General features: G+C 43.4%; 1 protein-coding gene across 1 annotated transcript in view; it reads left to right on the top strand.

The window, feature by feature from the left end:
* The first annotated feature begins 789 nt into the window (after positions 1-789).
* ndst1a (N-deacetylase/N-sulfotransferase (heparan glucosaminyl) 1a) overlaps positions 790-9,664 on the top strand; it is a 42,319-nt gene continuing 33,444 nt past the window's right edge. Inside the window, exon 1 of the mRNA XM_034092594.2 lies at positions 790-999. The gene's annotated coding sequence lies outside the window, so the exon portion shown is untranslated. The remainder of the gene's footprint in view (positions 1,000-9,664) is intronic.

Genomic DNA, 9,664 nt, shown 5'->3' with positions numbered 1-9,664 from the left:
TCCCATTTTTTGAAGCTCAATTCATTACATTGTATTCTAGAATAGTGTTATTGGTTGATATCATCCAATGTAGGACTGCACTGAAATTAGTTCTGCTTTTTGGACAATTTGTGTTCATTTATTAAAACATTTAGGCTATTTTGTTGTCCTGAAACCATGTTTAACAGTTATGTTTGCTGTCCATTCATTGTAGGCTAGCAATAAGCAGTGCCTTATTCCCTTCAAAAACATACAAAGTATAGTAGCTTAGTGCCTTAAATTGTCACAGCAGTAGCCTACCTTTAGTAATATTAGGTCACTATATTTATATATATATATATATATATTATATTTGTTATATAAAAAAATAATTTGGGATGAATAAAGTATCTATCTATCTATCTATCTATCTATCTATGATATATATCTATCAGTACCAATGACATTGTACAGAGTAGATATATGAATACTGTTTCAATTTGATGCATTACTGGAGATTATTCAATTAAAAAATCCACAGTTTTGCATAGGCGTTTGTCGTGTAATCTGCATGGTATGGTGATTGATCAAAAATAATCTAGTCTATCCCTGAGCTCCTGTTCCTAAGAAATAGGAATCATTAAAACTCTCACCATGATATCACTGCCAACTTATCTTTTTGGTAGAGTATAGTAGTAAGATCACTTCATATAAACCCGTGCTTTAATATGATCGCACAGTGATTTCTTTGATGAGTTGTGAAGACTGCCCATGCACGTATGCGCATATCTGAGACAAAAAAAAAGTGCTGTGCTGGCGCCTCCTGTCGACAGTTATGAGCAGTGCCGGTGCACTGAGCTGCAGAAAGAGAGGGGCATTCTCAGATTTCTCGGTTTCTCCCAGCCGAGTCCGCGGTGCCGCTTCCACATCACGGCAGACTGCAAACCGAGACGACGACGACGACATGCGCCGAGCGTGCTACAACCCTGCAGCCACCCCAAACGGACTTTGTTGTACCAAATCCTCCTAACCCAAAACAAGGTGAGTTCATCGACACAACGCCGGTCTCGTCGCCGTGTTTTCGCACATGTTTAGTAGCCTGCACGACCGAGAGCCCCGCCGCTCGGTCTCCCAGGCCAGGCTAGTGAACATTGTCTGGTGCACACGGAGAATGAGGCCAGTTTTTCGGCCTGACTGCCCCCTGGCTGGTACATAAAGCCCCGGTGACATAGTAGTGGAGAGTCTCGGTGCATCTTTTAGCTCGTCCTTCTGGCAGCAGAGAAAGGAGGCTAACGTTATTTTCTGAAGAGGGTCTGGACGAAGTTTGTGCACAGGATAGAGCTGTGTCCGACTGCTCGGCTCTGTGATTTGATATTGGAATTCCTTTATCCAACCGGATACCGTAGTTCAGCCCGGTATCAGAGACAAGCAGGGAACTTATTTGTGTAACTTTAGAGCTTGCTGAGATTTATTGAGTATTTTTCCAATGTTTTTCTCAAGTTAGCTTGAACAATTTGCCAACAATCATCAATTACTCCACAGACGTTGCAGTCTAATATGTGTCTTGCGATGAAAAGGCCAAACGATTTTGTGTGCAAATTATAATTTAAGGTCGATACAATTGTATGCCACCTAATCTAATAGCTCTGCACATGACAGAGGTGGATACAAGATTACCATGGGAATGCAACAGCCGCTTTAACGTTATCCAATTTGTCCAAATGATTTCTGGGAAGTTGACTTAATTATCAGCAGTGATGACAGGCTCTGTGTTTTGACATATGATGCATCAGACTGACTATAGTGTAGCTACCTGTAGGAATCATCTGCAGGCGGATTATTACCAATATTGAACCTTTAACAAGATTTTCAACAAAAAAAATTCCCAACCATAAACACTGTTTTTTAGAGGGGAAAAAACAAAGCAAAAAAAGACAATTCTACCTATGAGGTGCTTAGGTCCAGTTGTACTATTCCTACAAGTAGTTTGGGATGCACTGTTGACAAAGATATACACCCATTTATTAGTGTTTTTTTTGTGATACTTTTGTTTGTTTGCATGTGGCACAGTGCCTGTTTAACAATGATGCAGTGTCCTTACATTAGATCCCTCTTCACTGCATGAGGCTGCTTTGTTTTGCTTGGTTGTGTATCTCCACAAAGAAGGCTGCATCTATTAAATACTATAAACATTTGACTCTGCTGTGTAGCAAAAAGGGGCAGTCCAGACCTGCCTGAAATCTGTTGCCTTGGGGTGTGTGCGCGTGCAAGCGTGCACCTATGTGAGTAAGAGATTACTAAAGGAGAATGAGTCACTCTCTAAATGTATTTGGCAAAGTCATAAGGACTTTCCCTGCATTTCGGCTCGGCTGCAGAAGACATTCTTGTAACTGAAGTGTTGTTCTTCTGGTTTTATAGATCATTAGATTCATTTGACCAATGCATTACATTTTTGCTATACCCAAGCCGTGTGTTGTACATGGGTGGGGGAAATAAATATGTAGGGCTTATTCCATTTGCAGATAAAAAAAAAAAATATTGTTGCTGCTGTCATTTGTTTGGCACATTTCTGGAGAGCCGAATCTTAAGTTGCACTATTTATCTGTGCCAACTGTTTGTCTGGTTGTTCTAACCCTCTATCTGACTGCTCCCACCACCTGCCAAACATGCTATGATCTATCGCTTGCAGTTGATGAAGGCTGCCACTGCTGCCGCAGCCATTTGATCATATATCAGCATCTCTTCACTTAGATATGCCTGAGAAATGCTTTAACTGGGTTACAATGCCCACACATGGAGGTTGATAAAATACTCGCTGCATAACAGTATATGGCAAATTGCTCAACCAAGAGGTGTTTGGCCATTTATCAGAATAAGACATGATCACAGACAATTCATCATTTTAGGCTTGAATGGGGAAGAAAAAGAGGAATGTTGTTGTCATTCACTTTGCTGGCTGCTTTACTGCTACTCCTCTCCACAGGAGGATGTAAGATTAATTATAGTGCGGTAACTATACCATCACATTTAATGCTTTACACAAGGTAACTGTTGGGAACTTCAGTGCCCCACAACATGTCATCTCTTGTATTTTTCCATGTCAGTGCCCCTTGTGTCTACACTGTGTGTGTGGGGTGCAGACCTCTCTTTAGCGAGGGGATGAAGCCAGGCATCTTTCCAAAACTCAAGCCCTCCCCAACCCGTTCTACTGGGTATAAGCACTGCTTTGTGCCACAGTGCTGCTCCCTATGGTTCTTATTCATATACTACTACAACAGCACTGGCTCCACCAGATACTGGAATCTACAATTAGAAGTGTACCAAAAATAGCCTGCTGTTTGACAGACACATTTGGATGTTGCTCATTTAGTAAATCTTTTGGATTATTACACCAGAGGCAAAATCAGATTTTTTCATAGCTGTAAGGTAGTTTGTATTGAAGTGCCTTTTTCTGCCTGGAATGTGGCTGCGGCATTTGTTGGCTTAGGCTTTGCTATCGCGAGGGGTATTGGAGAGTAGGAGCAGAGTAAATACATTTCAAACAGCACAGCACAACCGAGTATTAGCAAATGATCCGATAGCATCAGTAATCCTCGGGAAAACCTGGAGAGTTTTTTTTCCAATAGTGTTAGCCTCCATCAGATAGTTGGCGGGCACTGGGGGTGTCCACATGTGTGACTGGCTGGCTAGGCTAGCGGTGCAGCTGAATGCTACAGTATGCAGGCAGATCAGATTACTGAACGATTAGCCATGGCCTCCTATCCCTGGCCCAGGGAAATGATTTTCCACTGTCATAATTCCCTAGACTGAATTACGCAGGCCAGTGACTCAGATATACTCAATACAACAGGCCCTGAGTACTGCTTTGCATAACTGTTGCTCTCTGGAGAGAGGAGATAGGTTAAGAGTTGTTGTACCAATGATGCACTAGAGGGCAAATTAGTTTTCCAATTTGTTTTTCCATTAGAGCTCTTGTGCTTGTTCTCAGGCTTCAAGTGTAGCATAGGGTTAACGTTCATTGAGATGTTTACCCTTTGGTAGGGACTTTGACGTGAAGGAGGCAACAAACAGCTGGAAAACAGTCCCAGATCTCTAACTGTCCATCACATGTCCTGCTTTTGTGAGACGTATGTCAAAAATGTGAACACATGTCTGATGGGCGATGAAGCGGTGTAAATCAAACAGGCCTAGTGGAATTTTGCTGAATGGAAAGATAGACGAAGAGAGAGGGAGAGGGGGAGAGGCTAGCTGGTGGAGGTAGGACCATGTTTCCAAGGTGCCTTCCCCCTGAGGCAGGAATCCGATACATTCCAGAGGCTCCTGTATCCAGACGAATAATGGTGACTAGGGTCAGGGTGTAGCATTTCATCAGATGACACATGATTGGAGTGAAAATACTGTGAAAAGTAAGTGCTATGTCATGGGCTCAGAGGTAGCTAACTTTCCTAAGGGATTGTAAAGTATGCCAGAAGAACAGGAGGTTATGTGAGATATGGATTTGTCTTCGCATGGTTTTTATATCTCTTCTAGCTGTCACCGCCCACTCGCTACTGTTTAGATATAAACATTGACATCACTTTTAAGCATTTAGGAGACACTGATCCAGAGCAAGTTACGTTGGATGGCGACATAGGAAAAACACTCAATACTTGTTGGTACATTATACCCTGTTGTATTCTGATTAAGCCCACAGTGGCAGTTAAACTGGAGCTTAAATTACTTCTGACAAAAAAACAAAAACTCATTAGATCCTGCTGGGCCACTCTCTGGACAAGTTATGACACGATCTGGTTTTTTCTTGGTCCATTACTTAGTGTGACATTGCTCTTCATGTAAGGCTTTAACATTTCTCCTTGGTTTAGATGAATATCTAATATGACAGTATCAGGATCCCAATCTTATTTTCTTCTTAGAACCAAGTCTTTAAACCTGAAAATGTGCGCTTGCGGGCTGAGCTAAAGGCTATTTATACTGCAGACACAGAAAAATACCCTGTTTTATTTAGTGATCAAAAACAAGCTGTCGGGTGCTAATGGACTTCACCTCAGCCATTCCGGAGGACCCTCGGGGTACAGCGTGCTCATACACTCGGCAAGGGAGCTTTCTGCTCTGGCCTGTTAATGAAGCCATTTTCTGAGATGGAGAGATGCAGTAATGGGAACGCACCACTTCACTGCAGGATATTCTAACACTGTCCTCATCATAAGTGCTATCAGTCATCGGATACGATTCGAATTTCTTCTTTTGTCCATCTAGCCATTCTCAATGCACTTTTTCAGACATGTGTAGACTTAGAACTACATTGTGTATTATTTATTTTGAGACACTTAGAGCATTGGGGTCAATGTTTTGTACTATTACAAGGAGAACTGGATATCTGTGAAAAAGACTGCTCTGTGTAAAGTATACCGTCAGCCTGTTTGAACGTTAGGCATTAACATTGGACCTATGACTTGGTGCTAAAAGCTCACTGATGTGAGCACGGAGGGCAGACAGGTGGAGGGGAGGGCTCCGTGTGTTTACCCAGTTGTCTGGAAACCACACACATACTCTCACCTACTTTAGAGCCGACGTGTGTGTACGTCCACACTCACGCATGCTTCAAGTTGTTTACCATGCATCTAGTATATTAGTGGATACTGTAAACAGTTTAAAAGATTTCTATTGAAGAACTGGCTTGATTAAGTCAGGCCTCTAAGTCTATTATTTAAACTGATATTTGAAGACATAAATAAAAAACAATACTAAACTTTCATAATTTTATTGTACATTTTGAATAGTACCTTCACCTTACTTTAAACATTTACTAACAAGCACATGTATAATTTAAAATAATATGTATAAAGTGCACAGTTGTATATCTGATGAACGTATACAGTATATCCAGGGCTGGGCCAAAGTGGCTACTAGCATCAATCCCAATGTAGGTTGCTTCCAGGGTTTCCGCTAGGATTTTTTCTCGCCGGTCAAATGTCCGGGCAGAATTCATTTTACCGGACTAATTTGAAACTTACCGGTCATATTTCAATAATAATAATAATAGTTGTGTAGCAGAGTTTCCGTTAGCAGGTAATCACCGGACTATGAGAGCAGATATGCTTCAGTTTAAAACTCAGTTCACGGGGCTCATTTTTATATTGCTTCAGTTTATAATCGTAACAGATCGAAAAATTCAGATTCATTTTTCAATAAATGATTCCACAAACAACAAACAACATAATTATTACATTCAAACAAACTACTTGTAGTAGATAACGTACATTATTCAGAAGTTTACATCAACTTTGAATAATAACACGGGAGAAACGGATCCTCTCTTTTCCCCTCTCTCTCTCCTGACAGCACGTCAGTTTCTCATGCAGCTCCTGCAGCTCGCTAAACAGAGGGCGGGGCTTCAGGTGATCATGCAGAGCTGCGTGTCTCGGTCAGACTCAGCAGCCGATCTGATCTCTCTCGCGTCCGGTTACACTTCACTCGCGTTTATGTCCATATCGATCAGATCCAGCTCTCCTGATCGGCCTTTATAGAGAGCACCGATCAAACTATTAAGAGTGAATATCGGCCGATAATGACCGGCGGCCGATCGATCGGAGCCTCCCTAATTATTACCAGACATTTTGACCGTCAGGTTTTGAATTTACCGTTTTTTTATAAATTTTACTAGCTAAAAACCGGTAATTACCGGCTAACGGAAACCCTGGTTGCTTCATATCTCGGTAAAAATATATTTCACACGATAGCACGGTTACTGGTTATTCAATAAATAAACATAGGAAATAACCACATCGTGAAGCTTGTTTTTGTATACTGGAAGAATTTAAATTACTGAGGGTCTTCTCATTTAATAAAACAATGAATACATGAGATTAAGACAATTGTTTGATATAACTGCGTTTGATTAGATGTTCTAAATAAAAAATTAAAAAACATAATGGCCTACATGAAGGCAGGAGTCATGGCAGAGCTGATTTATAAGTTACCTATTAACTGACAGCTGGGTGTCTAGTCGTTTGACTTCTCTTCCAAACAAGTGTAGCTGTCTTTGCTTGCACTGTTTGACTGTTTTTCCTGAAGCCTAAATACAACCACAGCTGTGGTCCTCTGCTGTCAGGAAGACCATGTTTGGTGTTTACCAACAGGATATGTACTTACAGTGCTGTCTTAATAATCTGTGATATTGTTAGACTGTGAGTGGTGAACACCTACACAAAGTCTAATAGAGGTTTCAGTTCTCTTATGTTAGCCGATGATGATACACTGTGCTTTGCCTGGACTCTGAGTTAAATGAAAGTGCCGTGCAGTTACAAAATAAAAGCGCTAACGCCTGTGACACTGCGTTTAGATCAGAACAGGCTGGAGCACTGTAACATCCCATCAGGAGAGCAGGACTGGATCAACTTTAGCAGGGCATCTGGTGCCCCAGTGCCCCTGTTCGCTTCTCTTATCCCTCTCCCCCCTGTCGGCAGACCATGCCACCACAGCACAGCAAGTCATCTGGTGTCCAGTCGGCTCCATCTGTGCATGCATTTGGCTTCACTGCAAACAAATCATTGCAGCATGCAAGCGGCCTGCACTACTTCTAAACAACTGAGCCCTGCTATCTAGCTTAATCTTTGGGTGGAAACTAAGAATGCGTTGCCAGGGTTATTATGGGTCATCTCCATTTCAATTAATTAAATTGCATCTAGGCATTGAGAATCCAGTAACAAACTGACCACAGCTGATGGCATACCTGCTTTCCATTTTGAACTGCTGAGGTGGAAAGAATTGTAATGGCGCCGACCGGATATTTGGCTTCTGGCAGCTCCAAGTGAACCCCTCCACTGATCCGAGGCGGTGCCTTGTCTGCCCGGCCGGCTGTCTCTCATCCATCCTGGGTGGTGGGGAGTTGTGTGTTTGTGTGTGTGCCTGTCACTGTTTGTGCAGGACAGGTGCTGGCAAACCTGAGGTCAGTCGAAATGCAGCTGAGGCACCTAGACAGGAGGACGGCTGGAGACTGCAAATGACAGCAGGATGAATGAGCTTTGTTTTGCCAGGTTCTGTCTGGTTTTATTCAGAGGGTGCAGCTTCGCGCGGGGTCAGTTGTGATGGTCAGGTGGTGTAACGGCTGGCTGCTCTCAGCGGGACGTGCTACCGCCGCAATCATTTGGTCCATACAGAGAGGCTCGGAGGCTGTTTGGGTGAAAAAGCTAAACTTAAAGAACCATAGTGTGGTGTGCAAGCCTGCAAAAACAAATACCACCCTACCCCCTCTGTGAAGTGTTAAGTGGCCGGATATGTTTGGTGAATGGGACACAGGTGTCTGGGCAGTGCTGTGTGTGCCCGGCCATAGGTCTATGTTTGTTTTCCCTTCTTAATGGCTCCAAACTCTCTGCTGCAGCTCCACCAGAGCTCATTGGCACTCAATGGGCCGGTGTGGAGGCCCCCCCCCCCTCTTTTTTTTGTTCTTCTACTGTGGGACCGAGCAGTAGATGAACTTCGGTGAAGTATCTGATAATGAAATTGGAGACATCCCACAACACATTGTTGAGGTTACACATTGGATAGCCCGGTGCTTTTTAGATTCCTCTCTCTTCCTTTATTCTTCCCTTTATCCCTCCGTTGCCTCTGATCTACTCGGCAGAGCAGCCGTTTGAAGTTGTCAAGACTCTGGCTTTACTGTTGAGTCCTCAAAGTGCTTATGTGACAGGTAGAGAAGAGCTGGAGGGCAGTAATGTGACTCCCACATAGTCCACACCACCTCTATAGTCTCCATCCTCCACGCCCTTGTCTCCCACTTTCCTCCTGTAGTCTCAGTGGTGATGTCACTGCACCGAGCCCTGAACCCTTTGTTTAGTAACAGCCTAAAGGTGTGCTCCGGGGTCTGAGGGCGATGCACCCCCCCCCCACCACAACCCCATACTGAGCCTTCCCAAGAGGCCGCAGTAGGGCGAGGTAATGGGTTGTTAACCCCTCAGTCACCTCTCTGTTTGGATGTTGTACCGTCAGCAGCCGTTGCTATCACCATCCTGATCTGATTGTTTGAGTAAACCTGTGGCCTCTCCAGATGGCCCGGCCCCTGAGCTGGTTTATGATAACCATACAGTTAATATCTGGCCCACATAACGCTCTCCCAGCTTCCTGCCCCCTCCCCTCCCTACAAACTCTGCTCTCATTTCTCGCTGCCACCCTCTGTGCTATTGTCTCTTATGCTTTCTCCTGAGTACCCCGTTTTATTTCTTTACTTCACTCATCTTTTTAAATTCCAGAATCCATTTCTTTTGTCCCCAGGCACAAAGTATGATGGCTAGAGACGGGCTAGCAAATTAAATTTGGTCTCCCTCTTTTGCTCCCCTTGGACGTGGGAATGATGGAACAGTAGAAGGAGAACAGGAGCAAAAACAATCTGAAGGAAAAAGCCTATTTCCCATGCATTACTGTCTCTTTCCTCAGGGTCTATAGTGGAGTTACACCAACACCTTTATCGCTTTTCCCCCCACTCTTTAATTCTCTTTCTCTTGCTCCCTCCCCGTCTCGCTCTTACTGCTGCTGTTCTTTCTCACACAGCCTAACCTGAAGGTCTCTCTGTTCTATTACTGCTAACACAATCTGACCCAGTTTATTAGTTTGGGTCTAGTGAATCATTAATCGAGGTTATCTAACTGTTCCTGTAATGATTCTGCCGTGACTTGTATGTCAGAGCCTCTCTGCGTTCATAACCAATCAA

This window comes from Pseudochaenichthys georgianus, chromosome 10 (genome assembly GCF_902827115.2).
Source record: "Pseudochaenichthys georgianus chromosome 10, fPseGeo1.2, whole genome shotgun sequence".
NCBI lineage: Eukaryota > Metazoa > Chordata > Actinopteri > Perciformes > Channichthyidae > Pseudochaenichthys > Pseudochaenichthys georgianus.
This window is presented reverse-complemented; position numbering and strand designations above follow the sequence as displayed.